Source organism: Alligator sinensis, unplaced genomic scaffold (genome assembly GCF_000455745.1).
Source record: "Alligator sinensis unplaced genomic scaffold, ASM45574v1 scaffold628_2, whole genome shotgun sequence".
Lineage (NCBI taxonomy): Eukaryota > Metazoa > Chordata > Crocodylia > Alligatoridae > Alligator > Alligator sinensis.
In genome coordinates, this window is record NW_005841833.1 from 1,813,066 (window position 1) to 1,837,145 (window position 24,080).

General features: G+C 43.7%; 1 protein-coding gene across 9 annotated transcripts in view; it reads left to right on the forward strand.

Annotated features, from left to right (window-relative positions):
* PITPNM2 (phosphatidylinositol transfer protein membrane associated 2) overlaps positions 1–24,080 on the forward strand; it is a 177,835-nt gene that overhangs the window by 5,712 nt on the left and 148,043 nt on the right. For 3 of the 9 annotated variants that reach the window (XM_025198298.1, XM_025198305.1, XM_025198293.1), the window contains exon 1: positions 20,204–20,595. The gene's annotated coding sequence lies outside the window, so the exon portion shown is untranslated. Of the gene's footprint in view, positions 1–12,205; positions 12,306–14,395; positions 14,499–20,178; positions 20,596–24,080 lie in introns of those variants that run through there. The other 6 variants (XM_025198307.1, XM_025198312.1, XM_025198266.1 and 3 more) reach the window with 5 other exon arrangements.

Sequence of the window (24,080 nt, forward strand, 5' to 3'; positions counted from 1 at the left end):
GCATTCCAGTTTAACCAAGACCCTCATGAATTAAGAGCTTAGAGTTTCACAATTCATTATGGTGTCATGGATAGGAAAGTTAACTGTCATTTGTTTGGACTGCTGGTGGTTACGTAACTAATCCTTAGCTTCAGGATAGTTATTCAAGTAAATTAGTTGACTTAACCTGCCGAGCACTGGCCTCAGAAGGCATTCTCTTCCGCCAGTGTGATACCATGGTTAGGGAGCAGGAGCATACCAGAGCAGCAGCATACTGAGGGTGTTGACACGTCTTAGCCCTTGACCAAGGGGGTCTCATTATCCCCAGGCATGAAGGACACTGGTCCTTGCTGGTCCTTGGATGTGTTATAAGGACTTAATTCCCTTAAGGGGTATAGAAGGTTTGCAGGTTTTTATAGTACAGCCATGATGAACTAACCTTCTGCTTGCATGGTCTCTCTCAATTGGGTAGTCATTAGGAATCTGGTTTGAGGCTCAGTGAGTCACCCTTTTTTCGGCTGATCTGAGTTGAAGTCAATGACTTATGACTTGTTGGGAAAGCCTGCAGGGCGGGGGCCATCTCTGAAGGTAAAGAATAATGCTCTGCCCTTGTATGTGAGTTTATACTTCAGATCCACTTCTGCTCGTGGTGGAGTCTCCTGGAGTTTGGAATGAATAGATACTGCATGGATATATTTTCCTTCTATCATATGAAAGGCACAAAGTAAGGGATCTGCTTTCTAGTGTGTGTGTTGTCAGTAGTCTTGGGTAATCTAAGGATTCTCCTTTTAGAGGAAAGGCACAATGTAGAATAATTTTCTGTATGTGGGTGGTTTACTTACATTAATGCTACTCTTCCTTCCTTTTTTTTTTTTAAAAGGAACTAGAAGGTAGATATTTTGCTTATCATGTCAGATGAAATTGGAATCCAAATATTTACATCTTTTTGCTGCATCTCAGGTTCAGAACCAATTGTAGGCATTCTGGAGCTGTTTAGCTGCCTCTTTAACTGAGTGGGTCGTTTTCTTCTGAGTGGCAGAAGTCTATGGAGCCTCATTTTATTTTTCAATATTTTCTAGCCAGATTCTGCATCTGGAAACACTTTGCTCAGCAGGTCTGCTTGACCTGTATTTATAATTTCCTAGCCTAGGGGTGGGCAATTATTTTGGGCAGAGGGCCGCTTACTGAGTTTTGGCAAGCCATCAAGGGCTGCATGACAGGCAGCCCGGGGCAGATTAACATACATCTTCTAAATTTTTTAGGGGCCCCGTGGGCCGGATAGAATGGCCTGGCAGGCTGCATCCAGCCCTGAGGCTGCATTTTGCCCACCCCTGTCCTAGCCTGACCATAGCTATGTTTTGTGGCTTCTTCCATCTGTAGTAGAAATTTCACACGCTTGAATTAACTTTACACAATAAGGGGAATGCTTCCGGGTGTACGTGCAACTAGCTAAGGAGCAGCTCAGAAAACAAGATAGAAAACTATAAGGGGAAAAACAAGTGCATATATACGAGCATATGAATAATAACCCTTCTCTTCATCTGAGCTCAAGGCTCTTTACAAACAAGGCTAGAGGATTGTCCTCACCTTGCAGGCAAACCAAGGTACAGGGAGATTAAATGATTTGTTAAGCATCACATAGTGAGCCTGTGGAATAGCCAGGGAGAGACGCTACCTTTCTGTGTGTCGGACCACACTCGTTCTCATGAGTGTGTGCGTGGGTGTCCTCATTCCTACCTGAGGCTGGGATTTCGGTCTGGAAGGCAAGTCACTGGGGACCCAATCCTATCCATCCTGTAATCCCAGCAGTGTGAATAATGTAGACATCACGGAGTTGTCTTTGTTTTCTTTTTTTTTTAAGTTATCATTTATTCAGGCTGTCGGGAGATGTTAGTTGACTTTACTGCTGGTTTTAATTTTACTTTTATTTGAGCTATAAAACATGACATCTAACTTTACTGCTACATGTGGTAAACAGTTTTTAATGTGTCCATTTTGTGCCTACAAAGTGATCCTTAAAACTCATTCTCTCTTGCATAAACTTCCATAAATATGTATTTCAATAACAGGCATATATTTAACACACAATAACTGTCACACAGGCATGCATTTGGGCAAACCTAACTGAAATGTTATCCTTTTTAATGCAGCTCCCATGTTGTGAGCCATTGGTCTAATATTACACATGTACTCTGTCATTTTAATTTAGTGGTAAAGAACAGGTTTTTAACTCGTTGCATACTCAGATTCCCACTTTGGGAGCTCTGTTTGACATGCTGCTCATCCAGTTAACAACATAATGGTATTTGGATCAGGGCCTTGGAAATGCAGTATTGTGGCTTGAAAAGGAAGAAAGCCTGTTACGATAAAAGCTCACTTTTCCATCTAGCTATATCAGAGATGTATTAAATCATAGCCTAATAGCACCGGTTAGGTTATTAAAGCTAGTCTGTAATGGAAACTGCTCAATCTGTTTTATGGGTGTGTTTTATTCAAAGTGCTGGACACAGTGGACATCATCAGGGAGGTGTGCCAACTGCTGCGTTTTTATCCCCCCACCCCAACCTCCCCGTCCCAGTCCGTGCCAGCTGTTTGCATGTCAGATTTGGGCTCTAGGAGCACATGATGAGGGCATTCCTTTCTAGCATCATCTTATGCTTGGAGATGTTTCCAACAGCTACTGGGGAGTCCCCAGGGGAGAAGGTAAGGATGTGTACAAATCCAGGGGCTCTACAGTCAGTCTACAACATGCACAGTTACTGAGTTGTGCGTAAGTTTAGGGAGGAGAGCCCTGTTCTCCTCAGATAGAAAAACCTGCAAGCTACAGTGTCCTGCAGTACGATCTTCTTTCTGCTGTTTTTCCTTCGGTAGGGAATGACACTGCCAAGTTCTGGGTACAGGAGTATATTTCAAAAGCTGTCATTCCAGGGCATGTGCTTACGTCCCTGGCAGCGATGAACTGGGCCCAGTTCTGTCCTCTGTTTTCAACCAGTCTGTGGAAATGCAAGAGGGAGCCAAACATGCCCCATGTAAGCACCGGTGGTATTCTATGGGGCAGACTGCTGTTCAGGGAGCACCTGAAGGGTTTTCAAATGTTCTTTGTTTCCCCCCCCCAAAAATTGAGCCCCCTTTCATTATACTCCATCTCACAGGAGTAATATTAAAAGACCAGCATTAAAGCAATTTTATGGTCTAAAACATGTTTGTATTTAAAAAAAAAAAACCAACAAAAAACCCCCAACAACAATAAACCAAAAAGCCAGCACCCTCCTACTAGCACCTGTTCATCATTTTTACATGCCTTTGAGCCATATTTGATTGCATTACTGACAAAAGTCTTTTTTTTTTTTTTTGCTCCCTGTTAGCAATGTAGAGCTGAAAGAACAGGCAGGGTTCTGCTTTATCCTATGTATCATCAACAGAATTGTCAGATAAGCTGTATTGGCAGACTGCTTTGCTTGCTGATGGTTTAGGAGGCAGAGCATATCTTGGCTTTCAGAGCCCAGATCCATTTGTAGTGGCGGTGCTTACAAGAACTATATAATTTAATTTTTTTTAAACTTATAAACAGATCTGGAATAACCAAGAGCATGAACCTGGAATCCCATAATGTCAATTTTACGGTTGCTTCTCAGAGACCTGCATTGTAATATTCCAACTAAGTACTTCAAGAGGTCTCGCAGTAAACTTGTAAATGTCAGTCATTTTTTTTTCTGCCTAATTTAGTTATTCTGCTATCAAACCCTCCGGGAGAACACACAGGCATGCCATACAGTTCCTTCCCAGTCTTTTTGTTCAGGTTTTCATGCCACACCCGCTCCCCTTGTCTTTGTATAATGGTGTCTACAGCTCTACATGAATGATGAAAATCAGGGTTGCAGAGGTAGGTCACATAACAAAACCAGTGTGTAGTTTAAACTGTGAATGCAGATTAACATTGGAGATGTTCCTGTTCTGAGCAGGGGTCGAACTAGATGACCTCCCGAGGTCCCTTCCAGCGCTCGTTTTTATGGTTCTGTGTGCTTTTTCTTCATGATCCATTGATTGGCAAAATATTCCTTCTGATAACACAGGCTAATCTAGCTAGTTATAGCTCAAGTAAATATTTCAAAGCTCTTCTAGCAAAGATGTCAGCGGCACAGCACTTCAGGTAAGAAAGCTTTTGATACGATTAAACTGTGATGTAAGTACTGCTAAAGCTGTTTGTTTTTAGGAATAAATCCCATTTTTAAGCAAGCTTCCAACCAGTCTGGTACTGCTCTTTTCTTTTTTCACATATGAGCTGCCATTAAAGAGCAACAGGGGCTGGTTTTTAAATTATGACCACATGCTACTGTATGTTGTAAAGAGAATGCGGATCTCACTTGGAAACCCAAGGTCAGCATCTCTAATGGTAGTGTTGCTTGTAATGGAAATTTGGGTGGCTCACAACTCATCGTGGATGGACAATGACCAAGGGTCTGAGGGTACAATGATTCATTCATATTACAAATTATTTAAAATAGGCCCAGATTTGGGTGGGCTTGGGTGCTCATGGGATGAGTGGTGTTCAGGATTTCTAAATATCTGAAATGGGATCTAGGTAAGCATGGGATGAATTGGGGGAAGGGGAGATGGGACTCTAAAGCCTTAGTTCTGTTGCATGACAAGGCCAATACAGCTTTATCACAGCCAATGGAAAGTTGTTGTTCATAGCACCCATGCTTGTCTTATTTCTAGGTATTCGGGTTGTAGCCGTATTGGCCTAGAGGAAAAAGCATTAAAGAATTTTTTTTTTTTTTTGCAAAAATCTAGTTGGTCTAATAAAGGATATAATCTCTACCATGAGTCTTGAATGTCTTATTTCTAGGTTTACTTTCTAATTTATCTTGTTTGCTATCTCTACTTGTCCAGTGCTTTGAACAACGGGGCCTAGTGTTCAGATATGGTCTGCCAGGAGCAATACAAATGATAGATCATAGAGGCCCAATGTTTTCAAGTTAACCTGAAGTATTCCACTGAGGAGCAGGGATGCGAAGAAGGTTTCTGTAAGTTTCTGCATCTATAAAATACTGAAAGCAAGCAAATCATGCAAAACCTGAGCAGCATGTTTCCATTTGACTCACTGGTTTTCAAAAGGGGTGACGCTATTTGCTGCATTAAAATGAGATGCTGTTGCTCAACTGATGCATTCTGTTAGTTTGGTAGGTGTAGAGAACACCTTTTTCCATTAAGGAAATTAGTAAATTGTTGATTTTTTTTTTTTTTTTTAAACTAAAATCGAGGTGAAATTTGTAAATGACAGTTCTTTCATGTTTAAGGATTAAAAATTTCCCTCTGAGCCTGGTTGAGGTATGCTGCAAGCTCTGAACACTGTGCAGGAACCCACTTGGAAAAAACCCTGCTTGAAACCCCTTTTAAATTTACGCACTAGCCAGATGGTCAAAAAGCAGAACCCCGCAATCAATGAGGCAATCTGTAAATATTTTTAATCATTACTGTGGAGCTGCTGTGTTGACGCTGCTATGTAAAATGCTATTCCATGGTGCTCATCACTGATCAGTTTGGATAAAATGGAGAATAATATTAAGCTTTGTACCTGTATTATGAATGGTGGGTTTCATTTACACAGAGAGGTTTCCATCAAGGCCTGCAAATGGATTGTAAAGCCTTCTTTCAGTGTGTAATTTAAACCCAAACAATCTTTATTTCCTTTCTCAGTCAAGCCCTGATCAAATGTTTTTTGAGATGTCTTATTCCAGCTGAAATGCTGTAGCTCAGTATTGACTTTTTCTGCTCAAATTGCCACAAGTATTTGGAGGAAAGGGGGAGAGGTGGAGCTGATGGGGAGTTGTTTGCTGTAAACAGACCAAGCCGGAGATAATGCTTAGGAAGTAGTTAAAAGAAAATCAGTAGATTAAATAGATGTCAAATGAAAAGAAACCTTCTTGAGAGGGAGTTGCATCGAACCAGCCAGAGGCATGTCTTAGAAATATATACAAGGGCGGTAGCATTCTTATGCATAAGACATGAGGTTTCTTTAGTGAGTAGAAATGCAGAGCTCCGATGCAGCAAGAAGGCAGCTCTCTCCATTGCTGGGTTCATGTCAGCCCTGCAGAACAGCGGAGACTCCCGTGAGAGCCTCTTCCCAGATCTGAGTCTAAAGGTGTCCTGCTTGAATGCCAAGCCCCTGTGAAGCAGTGGCTGTGGTTCAGTAATGGGCTGGGCCATGGCTGCAGAGGCAATAGGCTTTTTGGAAGGTGGGGTATTATCTAGCCTTGCTTTAGAACAGGCCAACTGGCCACAATTTATAGCATGCTCTCACTACCGTGTGTCGTAATGCTAAATATGAGCCCTCCCTGCCTTTGTATGAACAGTGCAAGGCTGCCTGGGAGCTTTGTTAGGAGACAAGAGAGGCCGAGTTGTTTTGAGTGCTGCTGGGGTCTGTGGAATATGAAGGAACACAAGGCCAGATTTGTGAGAGGTTGGTAGGAGCCTTGGTCCCCCTGACCTGCAGCAGTGGGGGTTCAGCTGCCAGACAGCTTTTAAAAGTCTAGTTGTCAGTGTCTTGCAGAGGTGGCACCATGGGCATGTCTCCTTGGAACCAGGCATGGGGCCTGGAGAAGTGCTCTGAGTGTTGGGAGACAGGATTTCAAGGCTTTCCAACCTCAATTTGCCACAGACTTCATGGCTGACCTTGCAGACAGTTGTGCTCTTCCTGCCTCTGTTTCTCCATCGGAAAGGTGTGCAAACTTGTTGGAAGTGTTAATGCTTCCCGGGGAGCTTTGAGAGCAGAAGTGTCATGCAAAGGCTGAGTGTAGTTAGAAGTATTGCACAGTCCAAGAGCTGTCCCTGGATGACATCTCTGCTCTGGAGCTGAGCCAGGGTGAGCTCTTCTCAACTTCCCACAGGCTGCTTCCTTCCCCAAGCAAAGTGAGGACAGGGAATCCCTGGGCCAGGATCTGGGGTGAGACCCCTGTATTAATGCCATACTTACCCTCTGAGTGATCTCACCCTGACAGCCAGCAAGGGACGAGCAGCCTCTTGTTCGTGATTGTCCTGATGAGTCTGGGAACCCGTTTGTATCCCTGCTCTGAAGTGTAGTAACTCCCTTGCGGTCAGTGGCTGTCACTGCTGAGAGGGCAGAGCGGGGGACCTGGACCACGAGGTTGCTTTGCTGCATGAGTTCATCTTCCCCACCCCCTCCAGCCCCAACCCCCAAGCTGGTCAGTGGCTTGCTGGTACTTGGCACTTCTCCCTTTCACTTCCCTTTTCTGCTTTAGGCAGCTTCTGGAGGGGTCAGCTTACTGTCCAGCCAACCCAAGGGGTCCCCACACCTGGTTTTTAAAGCTGTGACCGAAGTAGTGGCAGGAAGCAGTGGCATTAGGGACATTGAGGGCTGACTAAGTCCCTTTCTGTGCGCCTGTGTTACTTGCTACATTTAGTTTGTGAAACCCCCCCCTCTTTTCTTTTTGCTGGTGAGTTCTGCTGTCCAGAATACCAAATATTCAGAGCTCCTTGCTTTTGGATTTATTTATTCCTTTTTTTTTGGCAAGAGTTTGACTACTTACAGTCTGATGTTGCCCCAGAAGGGCCAGTGGAGAGGCTGATAAGATGAGAGGAATGCCCTGTGTGGTTTGAATGCCCCACGCGGGAAGAACGGTGCTTGCAAACGGGACATGCTCAGTACTTGTAAACTGTAGGCATCAGTGGGAATGACAGAGCATTTATTGCTAGAGCCCAGGCTGTTCATTGTGTGCAGTCTATAAGAGCTGCAGTGCTTTCAGTTACCCATTGCAAAAGGATGTGTCCACTCTTGTGAGTTCACAGAACCAAACCAAGGCTTTTTAGTTGACCTGCCTCATTATCAAATACTAGCACATAACTTAGAGCTGCTGATTCATTGTGGCAGGGGTGGTTTGTTCACTCCACTGGGCTGTAGCAGAGCTGCAAATGCTCCCAGTGAGGAGGGAAGCAGGGTCTGGGACAAAGATTTCTCCAGAGAAACCCTAGGGACTGCTAAATGCAGAAGGGAGGACTGGAATTTATGGTGCATCACTTCAAGCAAGATAAAGCCAGATTCACTAAGGAGTGAACTTGTTAGTAGTGTTGCCTGGTGAGTGGGACTCGAATGTGAACTGGGAGACCTTGATTTTTCCTCCTAGCTTTGCCACTGATCTGCTGCTTGATGTTGGACGTACTTCACCTTTGCATCTCTTTCCCATACCACCTTTTGATTTGTCTTGGGCATGAAGATTACAAGCTACTTGGGCCAGGGGCTGTCCCTGTCTTGTGTAGGGCCTTGCTCTTAATTGGGGTCTTGAAGTGTTGGGTTGTGGTTGTTTTTGGCCATGTCTGCTCTAGGTTTGGTATGGGGACACCAACATCCCTCCAATAAAAAGTACTTCTGTGGTGACAGTTGTGACAACTGAAGCACAACACATCGGTTAAGCAGACAGGTCTTCAGAAGCCAGCAAGAAAGAATGTTATAATTAATCTGCCTCCGTGGAAAGATAAATGCCAGGTCTATTAGCGTACTGCGGTGTTTTCAGCGTTTGTGCTAAAAATGAGCCACTCGCCACCTGCCGGGTGGCACCTCATCCTTATTGCAAAATGTATTTACATATGAATTTGTCTACTAATAGCTCCAGTCTGCTTTGATCCGTCTCACGTGACTCGGTTTCCTGATGCTTCCAAACCTATTTTAAATGTATGGGGCTGCCAAAGGGCTCCGCCCGGGAAGGTACAGAGCAATCCCAGTTCTGGTAGCCGTCCTTGAGAGTAAAGTTCACTGATGAAGAACTTGATCCTGAAAGGCAGTCGCTGGACTCTGTAAATATTTTGGATGGGAAAAATAAACCTCTCATGCCCTGTTGGGAGCTTTCTTCTTTTAGCATTTTTACTGTGTGTGGGAGTTTTCTTCTTTTAGCATTTTTGGTGGGTGTGTGTTGTGCTTCTTTTTTTGGGCTTTTTTTCCCCCAGACATTTGCAGATGGTGTAACTCTATTAAGACCAGTGGTTGTAGGCCTGGATATTTAAAAGATACCATCTGGGTATGTGTTTTCTAAGGTCTACAGGGTGGATATACTGTGCATAACGGTTTATAATTTAAAGTGGATTTATTCAATTTTTTCCCCCTGTCAATGTCAACTTTACTTTAAAAAATCTGGTAAAACCTAAACTCAAATTACAAGCATAATCTACATAAAAGAGAAGTTGCTTCAGTGAGCTTGTTTTGGTGAATTAAATGGCACTGCTTTTTTAGTCAGATGGAGAACTGGGGAAAACATCTGACTTCTGATGTCAGCCCAAGCTTTATAATTCTGTTACAATGTCATGTACTCATTAAGCATCTTTTATTTTCAGTCTTTACAGTGAAGCAAATACTCATGTTTACATTTTTCCAAATGTCAGGACTTTCAGTTTCTTTGCTCAGAAAACCTTTGGCTTAATTACTTTTGGTTTCAGTTTAGGTCAGATGCAAAGAAAATGTTTGTATGTGATCTTTTCTTTATTCATTCGGATTCTGAATTGAAAAACTGGAAATTGGAAAGCATAATGCCCTACTGTTTTACAGTCTATGGAAAAAAGGCAAGTAGGAGAGCATGAGATTTCCTAATTCCCTTAAAAAAACCCAACCTTAAAGGAGCTGGGGTCAGTATTTCACATATATTTAGATACCAACTGGGATTTTCAGATATATCTAAGTCTAATTGAAATCTGGCCTATTTTGACTGGAAACAATCAGTCAATTCACAAACTAAAGATAACGCTAATCAGTTAAAAATGCAGCACTTTATGCATGCAGCACATTTAAGTACTGGTAGTTTTATTAACCAATAGAAACTATTCTAACATGATCTTTTTGTGCACTTGAAATTGAACTCCAATTTCTGTCCCAAGGCAAAAGATGATAGTGCTTTTCTTCAAGGTACCTGAGAGTGTTTAAACAAATGTTGTAACACCAAAGACTCATGATCATCTTACCTCTACGAGTGAGGAAACCGCAGTGCTGAGCTCAGGTGACCTTTGCTTGAGACTACCAAGGAAATCCAGAGCGGGAGCTGAATTAGCATTCAGTACTGCCTTGGTTGTGGTCTTGTGATGGTCTGACCACTAGGCCATGTTTTGGGGATTGGCAGCTTGGTTTCTACGTCCACATGTCTGTTTTCTCGCAATTGCATTACAAAAGGTTCTGGTCTGAGCTAAATAACTTTCTGTCCCATTGGTGTAGGGCTTTCACCTGTCCCGGGAAAGCAGAAGTGGCGTTTGGGCTCACTGTGACCTGCTCGTCTGTGAATCAGCCAGATTAATCAGCATTTGTGGACTAGATATATTTCTAAACTGTGTATTCACTCTCTATGAGGGCTCTGGGATTCATAGTTTCATAGTTGGTAGGGATTAATAATTTCATAGTTTCAGGGATTAATGGCCCTGAACTATTCCTCACGCTTGCTCCTTGTCCAGTGCGACACTGACTGGGGCAAGAATGTGGAAGCAGCTTTGAAAGTGCAGCTTCAAATTTATTTTGTCAAGGTGTAAATCATTGCCTTGTTCCCCACCAGAAGGTCAGATCAATATAACCAGGTCCCTCTGGGGCTTCGCAGATCCCCGGGGCGGAGTGCTGTAGTGCTTGGCAAGACTGCCCCAGCCTTGGATGTGCTTTCTCGTAGCCTGCAATTCAGGTTTCGGTCCAAAACATGTTGTAGCACGTGCAGTTTGCTCTCATGGCAGCACACGTCCCAAGCCATCACCTGCCTTAGCCTGGGCTTGACATAGAGTAGTTCTCAGGGGAGGCCTCCTCTGTCCCTGCTGCCTGTGTGTGCTGGCAAAGCATGCATGCTACCAGCAACCCTTTCTCCTGCAGCGTAAGGAGGTCTCTTCCAGCCCTAAATGTCTGTGAATCTGTAACACAGGGATTTATCTAGTCTAAATGTAGACACTGCTCTTTGAGACTTGAGTCCTTATAAGTTCACTTGTGCAGCTGCAGGCTGCATATCCTTGAGCCAGAAAGGCCCAGGGTGCCCTCCCTGACCAAAGAGGAGGTGGTGTGTTTATTGCCCCTTGGTAACTTTAATAGGATCTTAGTTGATTTGGGACAGGGGGCTGTAAAACTTTGTGCTGAATCAAGGCATTTCCTTTCCTCAGCATACCTGGCTGTGATACCTCTCAGCCTCACACACCTCTGAAGCTGCGGGGCTGTTTGGTCTGTGAAAAGGGAGGTTGCAGGGGTTTTTTTCCTGTGCTCTCTGCTGGACTTCCCACTTTTGGGAGCTTTTGTTAGGCTTTTGCATTGAATTTTCCTGGAAGAAAGAATTGTAGATGAGGCCAAGATTAAGAAAGGACCTGGAGGAGCATGAACATGAAATGGGGGGAAAAAATAAGAAGCTGGTTCTGAAAAGCCGAGTGTGTGATCTGTTCCAGTAACCACAGTGCTAGGGCTGGAATAAAAAAAATACTCCACAGTCATTAAGGGTAGTGTTGACAGGCCTGCTCAAAGGAATCTCTTTAAAAGGAATAGATGGACTGCTTGCTTTAGTCAGCCAAGCCACATGAGTGCCTTAGGATGCAGTTGTTTTATTAAGCTCTTGCTGGACCTCTCTCAGCACTCTTGGCAAAGGCAGCACTATAGGGTAGGATGCGGCAAGTAGTTGCAGTCTGAGGCTGGGAGAGAAGAAAGGGGTCATTCTTATTCCTGCTTTGTGGATGGAAGTCTACGATGGATAGACTGATGTGGCCCAGTTTCTCTATTCCTAAAGCAGGCTGCCCTGACCAGTCTCAGGGGTGCTCAAGAAGAATGCTGCAATGCGTTTTGTTTTATTTTATAATTATTTTTTTTAGCAACATCCATGCTAAATGTCCACTGACTTACACTGGAAGCTTGCATGGGGACTTGTGATTATGGTATGTTATGCAGAGAAAACACATGAGAGTGGTCAGTGCATTACATTTTTTTTTTTCTTTTAAATTTCCATGAGTTGGAGAGGATGATGACTCATGACTTGGAACGCACTTTAAATCCCTGAGGTGCTCATTGCCGCCTACCATCATGTATTGAATATCTAACATACCGGAGGGACGTCTGCAGAAAAAAACTATGATGTACAATTATAAAGTGTTACAGCTTTATGTTGTTTGCACAGGAACTATTAGCATGGCATAACTGTAGAAATAACACGGCTTCTCTTTGGCTGTTGATTTCCCATGGGCACAGCTGTTAAGTGTACGTGTGTTTTATTTTCTCTAGGCTGTTGACACATGTGGACCAACACTGACGTCCTATTTCAGCAATGTTGCTTTGACTCCCTCCTGTTTTCAGAAGCATCGAGAGAGATTTCATACCTAAGGTATGTACTAGCAGTTCAGCTGAATCGCTGTTTTATCAAAAAGCGTTATTCAAATGTTACCACGGAGAATGGAAATGACTCAGAAGGGCACCGTCTCATCACTTGGAATCAAGGGGCTTAACTTCTGCTCACGTTTCCCTTGAACAGGTGCTTAAAGGAAGGGCTGTAAAATGGAGGCTGTCAAGTGTGGCTGCTTGGAAGTCTTTGAGAGGAAGTCGTTTTCCATACTTGGTGGTCGCAGGGCTTGACTGACTTGTGTTGGCTGAACTTGGGGGTATCTAGTCGCTATTCCTCTCATTTGAAAGAGCACTCGTGATAAGAAACCTGTTTTTGCTTCTGTTTAGGCACCACCCCAGAACAATGATGTTTGTAAAGTGGATTGATTTAAAGAGATCCTACAAGCTGGGTAGTCCCCAAATGTAGACTAGGAATATCCATTTAAAGAGAGAGTCTGCGTGCTCCATGATTTTTCTTTTTCCTTTCAGAAAATCAATGAATTTGTATATGTTTTGATTGGATTTAAAGATGAGAGTTTGCAGCCTGAATGCAACACTGTGCTGATACAAAAAATAAATAAAATCCAAATGAAGTAGATGCTGATTCATTTTAATTTTCCAAGCTGACTGAAATGCATAATTCCCCAGGTAAGCAGCATAAATGGTAGGTAGTCAGATGCCTAGATTTCCCCCCCCGTTTGAATAATTAGAGGTCTGAAGAGAATACGTGCTTTTTATAATTGCATAATACTTTGCAATTACATTCTGCTTTAACCTCAAGGAGTGTCCCTCCTACACTTCCATTGAGTATTTGCTGGGTGTCACTCAGCCGCCTTTCTGCTTGTTTTTGAAATGCGCGGTGCAGGGCTAAATCTGCCCAGGGAATCGGCAGAGGAGCAGGAGATCTGCAGTAGACGTGGACTCAGCCGTACTCTTCCTGGGTGTGGTGTTCTGATTTCAGTTTTATTGTTCTCACCGCCCTCAGAACTTGCATCTCCGTTGGCCTTCCCTTGATTGCGAGGGCTAACTTTTATTGCAGTGTTTAGCCCTAGCGACTGTGCCCTCTGTGGTATGCTCTGTTGTTAGGGACTAAATTCAGTGTTCAAGAGCGTCAAGAAACAGGGAAAAAAAGGTGAATAAATCTCTAGTTGTGACAACGTAGGCTAAGGGCTCAAAGTTGCTTTTATACCTAGATGGGTATTTGCTGGTGTGCTTGGGAGGAGCTGCTGGGGATTTCCAGGTTTGGAGTGTGCAGTCGGGACCCGGGGCGTCAGAGGTGCTCGGGGGCACCCCTGCTGGGACACACTGCCACCATGTTGCAGTATTTCCAACCCCACAGTGTCAAAAATCATGAGACAAACTCATAACAATCAAGATATTTGAAATGCAGACCATGAGATGCTATTTTGGAAGTGTGCATGTGTGGGTAGGGGGTTATTTGTGAAGGTGTGGGGGGTTGTGGGGTTCGGAGCCTAGGGAGGGGGGGGCTCCCTGCATAACCTGGCAGGATGCAGGGTACTGTGGGTCAGGAGGGAGGGGCAGCAGCAGGGCTGGGGGGCTGTGGCTTGGGAGTGAAAGACAGATGCACAGACAGACGCATGGACAGACAGCTGTCCACTGCTCTGTTGCATGACTCGCCCCAGCCCTGGGGCCCCATTCACCCCAGTCCCTGCCCCACTCCCTCCCTCACCGTGGGGACCTTGATCTGTACCCCCTGCCCCTTTCCTCTCCCCCTGCCGCTTCCCCTCCACAGACTTACCAGCTTGATGCTCTCTACATATGCCAGAAGAAAAAATCCCGAGATTTGATCTCTGTATCAGGAGATCATGAGTCAGAGTTAATCTGACTTGGAGTCCCATGATTTTGTCATGAGAGTTGGCATGACTGATGTTGTAGCCATGCCCTGAATGTGCACTGTCATAAGCAAAATCTGGTCCTTTTTTTTGTCTCTCTTCATCTCAGGCAGGAATCACTGGAGACCAGCAGCCATTTGGTATCCTCTACTAATGTATTATTAGAGAATCCATGGGAGGAGGGATACAGAGCCCAGACTGCCTCCTGAGTTCCTTTACCTAGCCACCAGGCCCTGAGGAGCGAATCCCTGAGTCTCTGTTGCGTGGATGGCACAGTGGGACCTCCGCTGTGCTGGAGAAAGGACAGGAGCAGGCTGTGTTAGCCTCGCTCCCACCTCCTCTAGGTTTGGAGTTCCTTATTTACTAATTCCTGCACCTTTGCTCCTTTCCAGACCTGTAAAAGGCAAAGGAACATTGTTTTCTAAACCTGTGGTGAGCAAAAGAAACAGGGAGTACAGTTTCTCCTTGTCTTTAGAGTTAATTTTGCCCTGTGGTCTTAGTTTAATTCCTTTCCCTTGCCTGAGGGGATTAATATACCAAGAGGGCTGAGTGTTTTTCTCTAAGACAGGTGCAAAATGGTTCCAGTCACTTACTCAGAGAGTGAGAAAAGCTGCCTTTACTCACAGCCAAGCTAAATGGTGCAGCACACACCACTGGGGAGTATGCAGCATCTAATGGATCGGCAGGTGAAGTGCATAAGGGAGAAAACAGGCTTTAAAACGTGTGTGAATATAGCGTTCATACAAACAGAGGGTTGAACGGTGCTGGCCACAGCTAAGCAAAATGCCTGCAGGCGCTGGGGAGTTTTCCCACTGGGCTTCACCTGTGTAGCGCTTCTGCTGCTGTAGTCCCAGATCTGTGCATGCCCAGGCTGCCAGACAGGGCGAGTAAGAAGGGCTGCTCCTGGGAGATGTGGTGCTCAGCACCCAACAGAGAGAAACCAGCACCTGGGTATGTAGCTGCATCAGAGGTTGCAGGAACTGGGCCTGAGGCACTAACACCTGTTAGCGTGTGGAGGCGGTGTGGTGCCTCCAGGCCCAGTCCTCAGAAGCTGTGTGAAGTCAGCGATGGGCAGCACCCATGCTAGGGGGCAGAGGCTACTGGGAGAGAGTGAGCAGGGGCTGTGGTGTCAGCAGCTAGACCTGTCCCTTTGTTTCCCACCCTGTTGCTTCTAGTTGTCCTGGGTGAATGCTATGCACAGACCCCACTTTGGAAAAGGAAGTGTAAATAATGCTAGCTCCTCCAACTGCAATCCTTCTTTCTGTGTGCAGCATCCACCTTCTCAGGTGCACTGCCTCAGCCCCCAGTGGGGGTAGGTGGTCCCAGCTGACCCCAAAGCAAGTTGTCTCCATATAGAGCTGGGACTTTGCAGTGGGGTAAACCAGGACTGAATCCAACTCTGAGTGGCGTGCACTAAACAAAAGCCCTATTCTGCGGTGTGAGAATTGTCGGCCACTTTACAAGTAGTCTAAAGGCAGCTCAGCGGATCAATACAATGCAATCTATTTTTATGTAGCATCTTTCATAGGAAATATTTTGTGATATAATGAGTACTAGATCAGGGTGATAACACTTTAGGGAGTTGGGCGACAGCCCGCTTTATACAGGCGGAGAGTGGAACCACATCTGGAGAAGTAGCAGCGGGAGATGGCTGCTATTTTCAAAGCGTTTAGAGCAGGGGTGGGCAATTAGTTCGGGCGGAGGGCCGCTTACTGAGTTTTGGCAAGCCTTCGAAGGCCGCATGACAGGCAGCCAGGGGCAGATCAATATTAATTTTCTAAATTTTTTAGGGGTCCCGCGGGCCGGATGGAATGGCCTGGCGGGCCACATCTGGCCTGCGGGCCGCATTTTGCCCACCCCTGATTTAGAGGCTGTGGTAGGGCAGCTACCTGGTTACACTGACGGGTGAGGTGAAAGAGGGCACTAGTGGGGGAGAGAGGTGAGTGGGGAATCGCTCAGAGTGAGGGGAGTCAATTATGGGCCAGTTGAGTTGGGCATGATCATTGTCACCGGCAGAGGTAAGCAGGAAGGTACAATAAGCTTGTTTTACAAGTGTTTGACCTTGGCATGGACTGGCATTTTTAAATCTCTAGTTGAAATAAGGGGGTGTGTTTCATTTCCCTTGTCATCGGCACAGTAGAAGTACTACACACGAAGAACTGTTTGGATGCACAGTGTAACTGGGAGGAAAAAACCTGACAACACTGGCTGGTGTGGTTCTAACCACAGCATCAACTGACAGCAGTTTCCTGTTGCTAGTAGCTTTGTATAGATGTGAACCTTGTTCATGTGTGCGCTTTTGTCTGTCTTGTCTTTGTTAATGTTTGGCTGAGGTTCTGCAGTTTGGTTTGGTCTTGTTTGTTTGCACTGTTCATTTCACATGCTTGTTTGGAGGGTCGAGGGTGAAATAACTCCAGAACTAGTCACAGTTAAATGCTTAAGAACCAGAAAATGGGTTTCTGCATTTTTTTAATTATACATATAGAGAGGAAAAAAACCCAAAACAAGTTAAGAGCAGATCCTAGAAAATTGTAACAGGCTTTAATTGGCGCATGCAAGAACTCCATGAATTTTGGTGAGGTCTTGCATGTCAGGGTGTATTTTTGTGGACTCAGTTGCAGGACTGAGACCTTCCTCTTCTGCCTTCTCCATCCTCCCTCTTTTGATGTGTAAAATATCACGGCTGTGAAAATGGAAGCACATTCTTTACTACGGTTCCCATTCCAGCTGGAAAACTTGAATAGATTATTCCCTTGTGGTTTGTGACATTGTAAATAGAGGCTTGGGGAAGGTCGCACATTGTCCGAGTCGAGTTATGTTGATTCCAATGTGGGGAGAGGAGAGATGGGGCTGGGAATTAAAAAGAAACAAAAAAGAAAAACAACTGTACTGGGTTGTTGTGGGAAAAATCTTTAATGGAAAAAAGGCGATCACAAATAAGCCCATTGCTTTCTGACCAGAATTTAATTTAGGAACATGGGACTGACATTTGCAGACATAGATACATAAAGAAAAGTGACCTGTTATATTTAAAGGTGCTTAGCATCTGCGGTTCCTGCTTACTTGGTGATATTCCTAGCATTAGGGCATTTGTATTAAAAAGCATAAAAACACAATTCTTCAAACACTTATACATGGTATTGGGCCCTTATGTACAGTGGGAATGTCCTGGGCATTTGTATGTAAGTGGATGCCAGTTAGGCTTTTGAATATTGATTTTTTTTTTTAGGACTGCAGACCAACATTTTCCAATTAGATATGGCATATCCTATGGCTCATCCTGCTCTAAAAAACATTGTGTGTTTTTGTTTAGTATTATTTAAGTTTTATCCCTCTGCCTTGTTTCTGTGCCTCCCTTCCCCTGCATGTGTTTGAGGCTTTTAGGGTTGTTGGTTGTAGCTGTGTTGGTCTGAGGACATAGGCAGGCAAGGCTCTTCGGGTAGATGTGATTATTTTTTATTAGACCAACTAAATAGTTGGAAAAAAGTTCTTGGCAAGCTTTTGGGCACAAACACCCTTTGTCATTTGTGCCCAAAAGCTCACAAACAACTTTTTTTCCAACTACTTAGTTGGTCTAATAAAAGATATTACATCTACCCAAAGAACCTTGCCTGCCTTTGAGGCTTTTAGGCATTCACCCAGTAGTGCTTTGGTAAACTGCCATTTCATGTTGCTAGTTTTGATGCTTCTGTTCAGGCCCATTGGGATTTAGTAGGAGACAAGAGATCAGAACAAGGCCCGGTGGGCTTTATTACTGGATGATGATATTCAGAGCGTGATTGATATATTCTTCTGCTATACAGCAGCTAATGGTTACTGGCAAGTCTTTGTATCACTTGCTTGGTTTGACACTTACTGTTTTCCAAAGAACTTTTCCTGGTTAAGATTTTCTTGCTGCTTTTCTTTATAAGAACCAGATAGAAACTCTAACTGTCATTTGATATTCTGGAGCTAAACTTGTATTGTAGCTCAATGCTACAAATGTCAAACTTTTCCCCAGATATATAGAAGCACAGCAGTAACTGTAACAGGTAAATACATTCCACATATAGAGATAACATCTTTACAGGATGCATTTTTTAGATATGACAGCTTTTTCCCCTCTACCCTTTATCTCTTTCTTAATGGATATGGAACATATGGACATAAAAAAAAAAAATGGCCCAATTTTGTCCCTGCTGTAACTCCATTGACGTCATTCAAGTTGCAGCAGGGATGACTTGGCCCAGTTTCTTTAAAAATAAGACCTGATGAGCAAACCCTCATGGAAAAGTCCTACCAAGAAGGTTATCTTGAACACAGGATAAATGGGGTCTTATTCTGTATTACATTCTATAAAATGCTATTGTTCCATCCCTCTGCAATTAGATAGGACCCTTCTGTAAGGGAAGAATAAAATATGTGCTCTTTCTGCTGTGTGTACAGTGCTACCTGTGGCACCATGCAAAGATGTAGCTAATCAGTTTAGAAAATGTCTACTTTAAAGGGACCTACTTTAAAATTGGTAGCATGCATAGCCTGACTCCTGGCATGTGAGGATAGTTGCGCTCTCTAGATGAGGTCTGAATTTTGCATATCAATGAGCCAGAACAATGAACAGCCATGGTAGAGCGATATGCTCTGACGTTATTTCTAATAAAGGAAAGAAAAATAAAACCCTGGCCAGATCTTGGAGATCTTATGGTCTGCTTTAACATCTAAATGACATGTTCTCTCTTTTTCTTCCCCGCTGCCTTTTAGAATCGGTACAACCTAGGGGATAGCCAGAGACGGTTTTATTTCTGTTGTCTGATTAATGTCATGTTGCACCTGAGCATTAATGAAATTTCCCATCATGCCTGAGGCATCTTAGGTTAGAAACCAAAGACGCAATTGCTTTCATTTGCCCTACTTCCGTAAAGTTGACTTGTCATGGAAGTGAGGATGCATAGAGAATATAGATTTTTTTTTTTTGGGGGGGGACAGCATTGACCACTTCAGAAATACAAATTGCAGCTTGATTTTAAAGAAGAAAAAACAAATATACTTTCAGGCTACGTGCAAAATGAAAACTGAGACAGATCCAATAGATTCTTGAGAGGTACTGGGCACAAACATCTCTGCTGCTTTACTGAGAATAGTAGGCATTTGGCATTTCCAAGAATAATGCCACTAATTCATTTTGTTTCCAAGACCATTAACAACACTTGGCAGAGAAGAACACTTAAAAATGTAAGTCCTATTATAATAACTTCAGAGTGCTGGCACAGAAGACATGCTTAAATCATCTTGTGAAATGCTGATATTTACTGTATAGGGTAGGTAATTTGAGACCTCTGAATTCCTGGCTTTTTAGATGTTAATAGCTATCTGGCTATGGTCTAATTAGAGCCTTTTTTGAAAGAAATGACTCACCTCTTGGGCAAGCAGATCATTCAGATCAATGTGAGCAGTGCTGCATGTACAAATAATTCCCCAAGGAAAATGAATATACCAAGAACTGCATATGCCTTCTCAGTCTGGCAGTGCCTCTGCCACTTGCAGATGCAGGTGTATACACTGAGTTCGGAAAGTTTTTGTAGCTCATGTAAGTGCCTTGGCAGAAAGTGGTATTGATGAGTTTTAAGTGAAGGAAAACGACCATAGATCTTTAAAATACGTTCATGTTTTTTTTAATCCTCCCTCTAAAGCCCTCTTGGTAACACAAGGATAGAAATTTGCTCTTAACCTGATGATGTCCTGGATGCGTGTCAGGAAAACCTGGTAAATATATTCCACATCATCCAGAGAGAAATGGTTTAACAGCTGGCAAGAAGGTCCTGAGGAAGAGTTCTGAAAATAGTGAATCGATAGAAAATTCTACAACTAAATGTGTATTTTTCTCTTAGGGTATTTTGGTTGCAAAAGATTATTTGTAATACAAACAAGCACAGCTCTTACTTCTGCCTCCTGTTGCATAGAATGAGCACTGCTCTCAGGAAACAAATGGGCTTCTGAGCGGTTTTTTCCATTGTTTAATGCTCAATCTTGTATTTCCTCTTTAAGCTGCAGTCATTCAGATTTCTGACATCACATCACTTGACTTGGGGAGAGGCTCCTTCTGCTTCCTCTGAGGTCAAAAGCCAAACTCCATTGACTTCTGTGAGAGCAGCACCCATCTCAATTAGATAGTTGGAACCTGCTGCTTAACTCCCTTGAGCCACGGCAACATGGATTATTGAGCTAACATGCAAAATTCAACACATTTGGAGAGTTGTGGGGGAAGACGCAGGGAAAGTGAATCTCATCTGAACAAGAAAGTGAAGTACATTTTAAAACTCATTTAAAACAACCTCAAACCTTAACCTGAACATGCAGGTTAAATTATGAAGCATCCTCCCCTCAGTAACCCTGGCCTTTGGGTAAGAAGAGCCGCTTTTCGCTATGCAAGATGCACAGATCTTTCTTCTGTAATCGCTGGAGGTGCGTTTCTTTCTGTTCAAAATATAAATTGCTTTTGTGCAGTGATATTTATGTTTGGGCTTGGTCTGCAGTTGAGGTCCCTCCCTAGGCTCCTCTCTCGTTCTGTTCAAAGGCAGCCGCTCAGAGTTGCATCCCAAGATCCGCTCTCTGTTTTGTGTACTTTGATGCAATGGGCACAACCCGCAAGGTACATACACTCTGTTACTCTTCTCTGTCTGCTCTGGCGATGAGTCCCATGATTGGAAATACCTCAGATTAGGTTATCGTCATGATTCCCTGGGGTGTGCCTGGAGATCCTTTCAAGGGTGCTGTGGGGTGCTACACGTTAGCAGCGTTAGGTGTGCAAGCATGGTTCACAAGACAAACCCAGACATTTCAAATAGGAATCCATAGAATTCTGGAATTTTTTTGCAACAGAAGAATTGCTGTATTAATTTACGCATTCAAAAACTAAGAGTTGGCATTTTCCGAGGGGTGCATTTAGCTCGCTGAGGGGTACCTCAGGCTGAAAAAGGTTGAGAACCACTGAGCTATTGAATGAAAGCAACTCCACTTTGCTCTCATTCCTGTTGTCCCACTTGTTTTATCTCCTCCTCTTCTTTGAATCCTTTTTGATATTTTTTGCTTTATATTCCTGAACTCGAGGTAGAAGAACTCACTCTCCTGAAATAGGAGTGTGTGGGTTCCTAGTGGGGACAATGGTTTTCAAGACCTAATCATGCAGAGTTCCCGTTGCAATGGTCTCTGTGCCTGGGCTGACTCAGGAGTTGGGGGTCGAGATACCCAAGGCCTACAATACGTACATTTTTCCAAAAGAAAATGGGTAAGAAATAATTAGGTTTTTTGCCCACAAATTTCTGCGCTTCGAGGTTTTGCAGATCAGGTGTCAGGTACGTTGTCAGAGAAGTGGGGCTAGCTAAAGAAAGCACCCAACTAAACTATGTCTGGTTTAATCCAGCTCTATTCTTCTTCTTCTTCATACACATTATATTTATTCAGATAATGCAAGGAAGAGAGCGGAGTATGCCATAAGGTTTATTAGGCAATTTGTGCCAATTCTTTTATTGGAAGTTTTAATCTCTTCTGGTTGAAATGAGGGGCTCATGAGTCCTAAGCTCTGGTTCAGCACAGCACCTTTATTACACACTTAAGTTCTGTTGACTTGAGTGGGATATAATAGCATCTGCTGAAGCCAGTAGATTTTTAAGTATGTGCTTTAGTGCTCCTCTGAACTGGGCGCTTTTTGTCATTTTTCTGGGAAATAAAGTTTTATCGGGCAACATTTCTTATTATACCTCTGAAAAACAATTTAAAAGAAGATTGGTGAAAAACTTGTACTCTAGAAACCTGCTCAGTGAACAACGAACTCTATTATTTTGCCCAGAAAATTTTCCGTTTCATTACTGGAGAAGATGAAATACATTCTATCGAGGTAAAAATATTTTTTTACAGCCTTTTCTTTCTCTTTTTTCTTGTACAAGGTTTATTTCCTTGATAGATCATGTTGCTGCTGTAATTATCTAATGCTCACACAGACAGGATGCTGCAAGTGCCCATACATTTGCTTGCTGGCGTTTACTACGTGAATTTAGAGGGCCTCAGAACAGGTGCCCCTGTGCAAACTCCATTGACCACAGAGATCAGTTTTGCCCTGTAGGCTTGTCGCATTCTGCCCATACGCAAGTGTGTTAATCCAAGATCACAGCTGATTCCTAACCAGATAAACAAGGAGGTATAAGAACTGGATTATGGATGGAGAAAATAGAAGGGCACTGATGCAACTGCCATGGTGGTATGTTTAATGAAACGTTAATGATAGTGGCCAATGCCAGGTATATGAGAGCAATCAGTTGATTCCCTCCCCCTGCATCAGAAGAAAAAACAAGAGTTTTTCAGGATTTTTATTTGCCTTTGAGGCACTAAATAAGAGTTACAGCTTTCAAGTTTTACCCTTTGGCTATGAAGGCCGGGGGCTGTGGCAGTGTGGGGTAGATGTTGGTATGTTTAGCTGGCATCAAAGCTTTAAGAGCTGCTTTTCCTGCATGCATCTCATTTCTCCTTTTAATCGCTTTTGTTTTTCTGGGTTACTTTGGGCCAGTGAGAGGCAGCCTCCTTCCTTCCTCCACCTGGAGAACATGAGCCCGCAGGCCACTTATGGCTTGACTAGACAGCATCCATTTTCTTGTGCGTAAAGAAGCCAGTATGATGAGGTGGCCGAGGTCAGTAGGGAGCGCTACCCTCACGTGGCTGAGCTCCTGATCACTCTGTTGTAACACAGCAGGGTTAACAGACTCTTCTAGCATCCTGATTGCGCTGGAGGGGCCACTTGTCCTGCAATTACCGCACTGAAGTGTGCGTGCTTATCACGTTTTCTTTGGCAGATCCTGGATGGGGACAAAGATGCCTTCTCCAAGATGCTGAGAGGGTCAGGCGGTGGGAAAGCAGGAAGTAGTGGTGTGGTCCAGGGTTATCACTGGCTGAAAAATGCCCTTGGTTTTAAACTTCCACTTGCTTTATTGTTGGCAGGATCTGTTTTTCACTTCTTTGCATACTTGCACAGTCCATCACCTGTTGTCTCTCTAGGCAGCTGCACTTAACCTTACGTCATTGCTGCGGTTGTTATAAAGATAAGAGTCTTGTTGAAAAGTCTGCATCTGGATCCAGACTTGTCCCGATGTTTTGAGGCATATGAGTCCTAGGTGCTGGTGTGGGTCTCTCTGTCTTACACAGTGCAGAGGGTTATAAAGTGTGACCCTCAGACTTGACATTATTCAGAGCTCTCTAAGCAGCTAGACATTTATATAAGCCAAGCAAGCATTGCAAAATCCTGGTATTGTTTGGGTGGAAGAATGTCTCTTGATCGTGTTCCTTTAACAGTTGCCTTTTTTTTAACCAAAAAATCCCCTTTGCTATTCCACTTCCATTTGTGTCAATGTTAACATCACACCTGTGAAGAAGCAAGCTCATACAAGTCTCTAAGTTGGGAGGGTGAACAATGTAGTATTTCTTCTTAAAAGGAGAGGTGGTTTTACCTTACTAAAAGCCAATTTTACACTGCTGCTGGGGGTCCCCAAGTAATGGTGCCCCAGACCATGATGGGGATGTATTATATGCCAGCGCAATATTTTGTGCTGCTTTGCCATGGTGGCTCGTACTGACTGAGAAGCACGTAGGGAAGTTGTTCTCAACCTTTTTATATTCAAGGCACCCCTCTGAAAATGCTAGCTATTAGTTTTTTGCTTGGTTTTTGGCTACAGAAGAATAGAGCAATTCTTTTCTTGCAAAGAACTCGGAGAGATCACAGCAGGTCAGACTATTTTAATGCTATGAATTCCTGTTTGAAATCTCTGAGTTTATCTTGTATATCATGTTTGCACACCTAACAGTACGAACATTGCATGGCAGTCTTGAAAGGATCACAAAAAGCGCACCCGAGGGTGCTGTAGCATCCTGGTTGAGAAGCACTGGTATAGTGTATTTTTCCC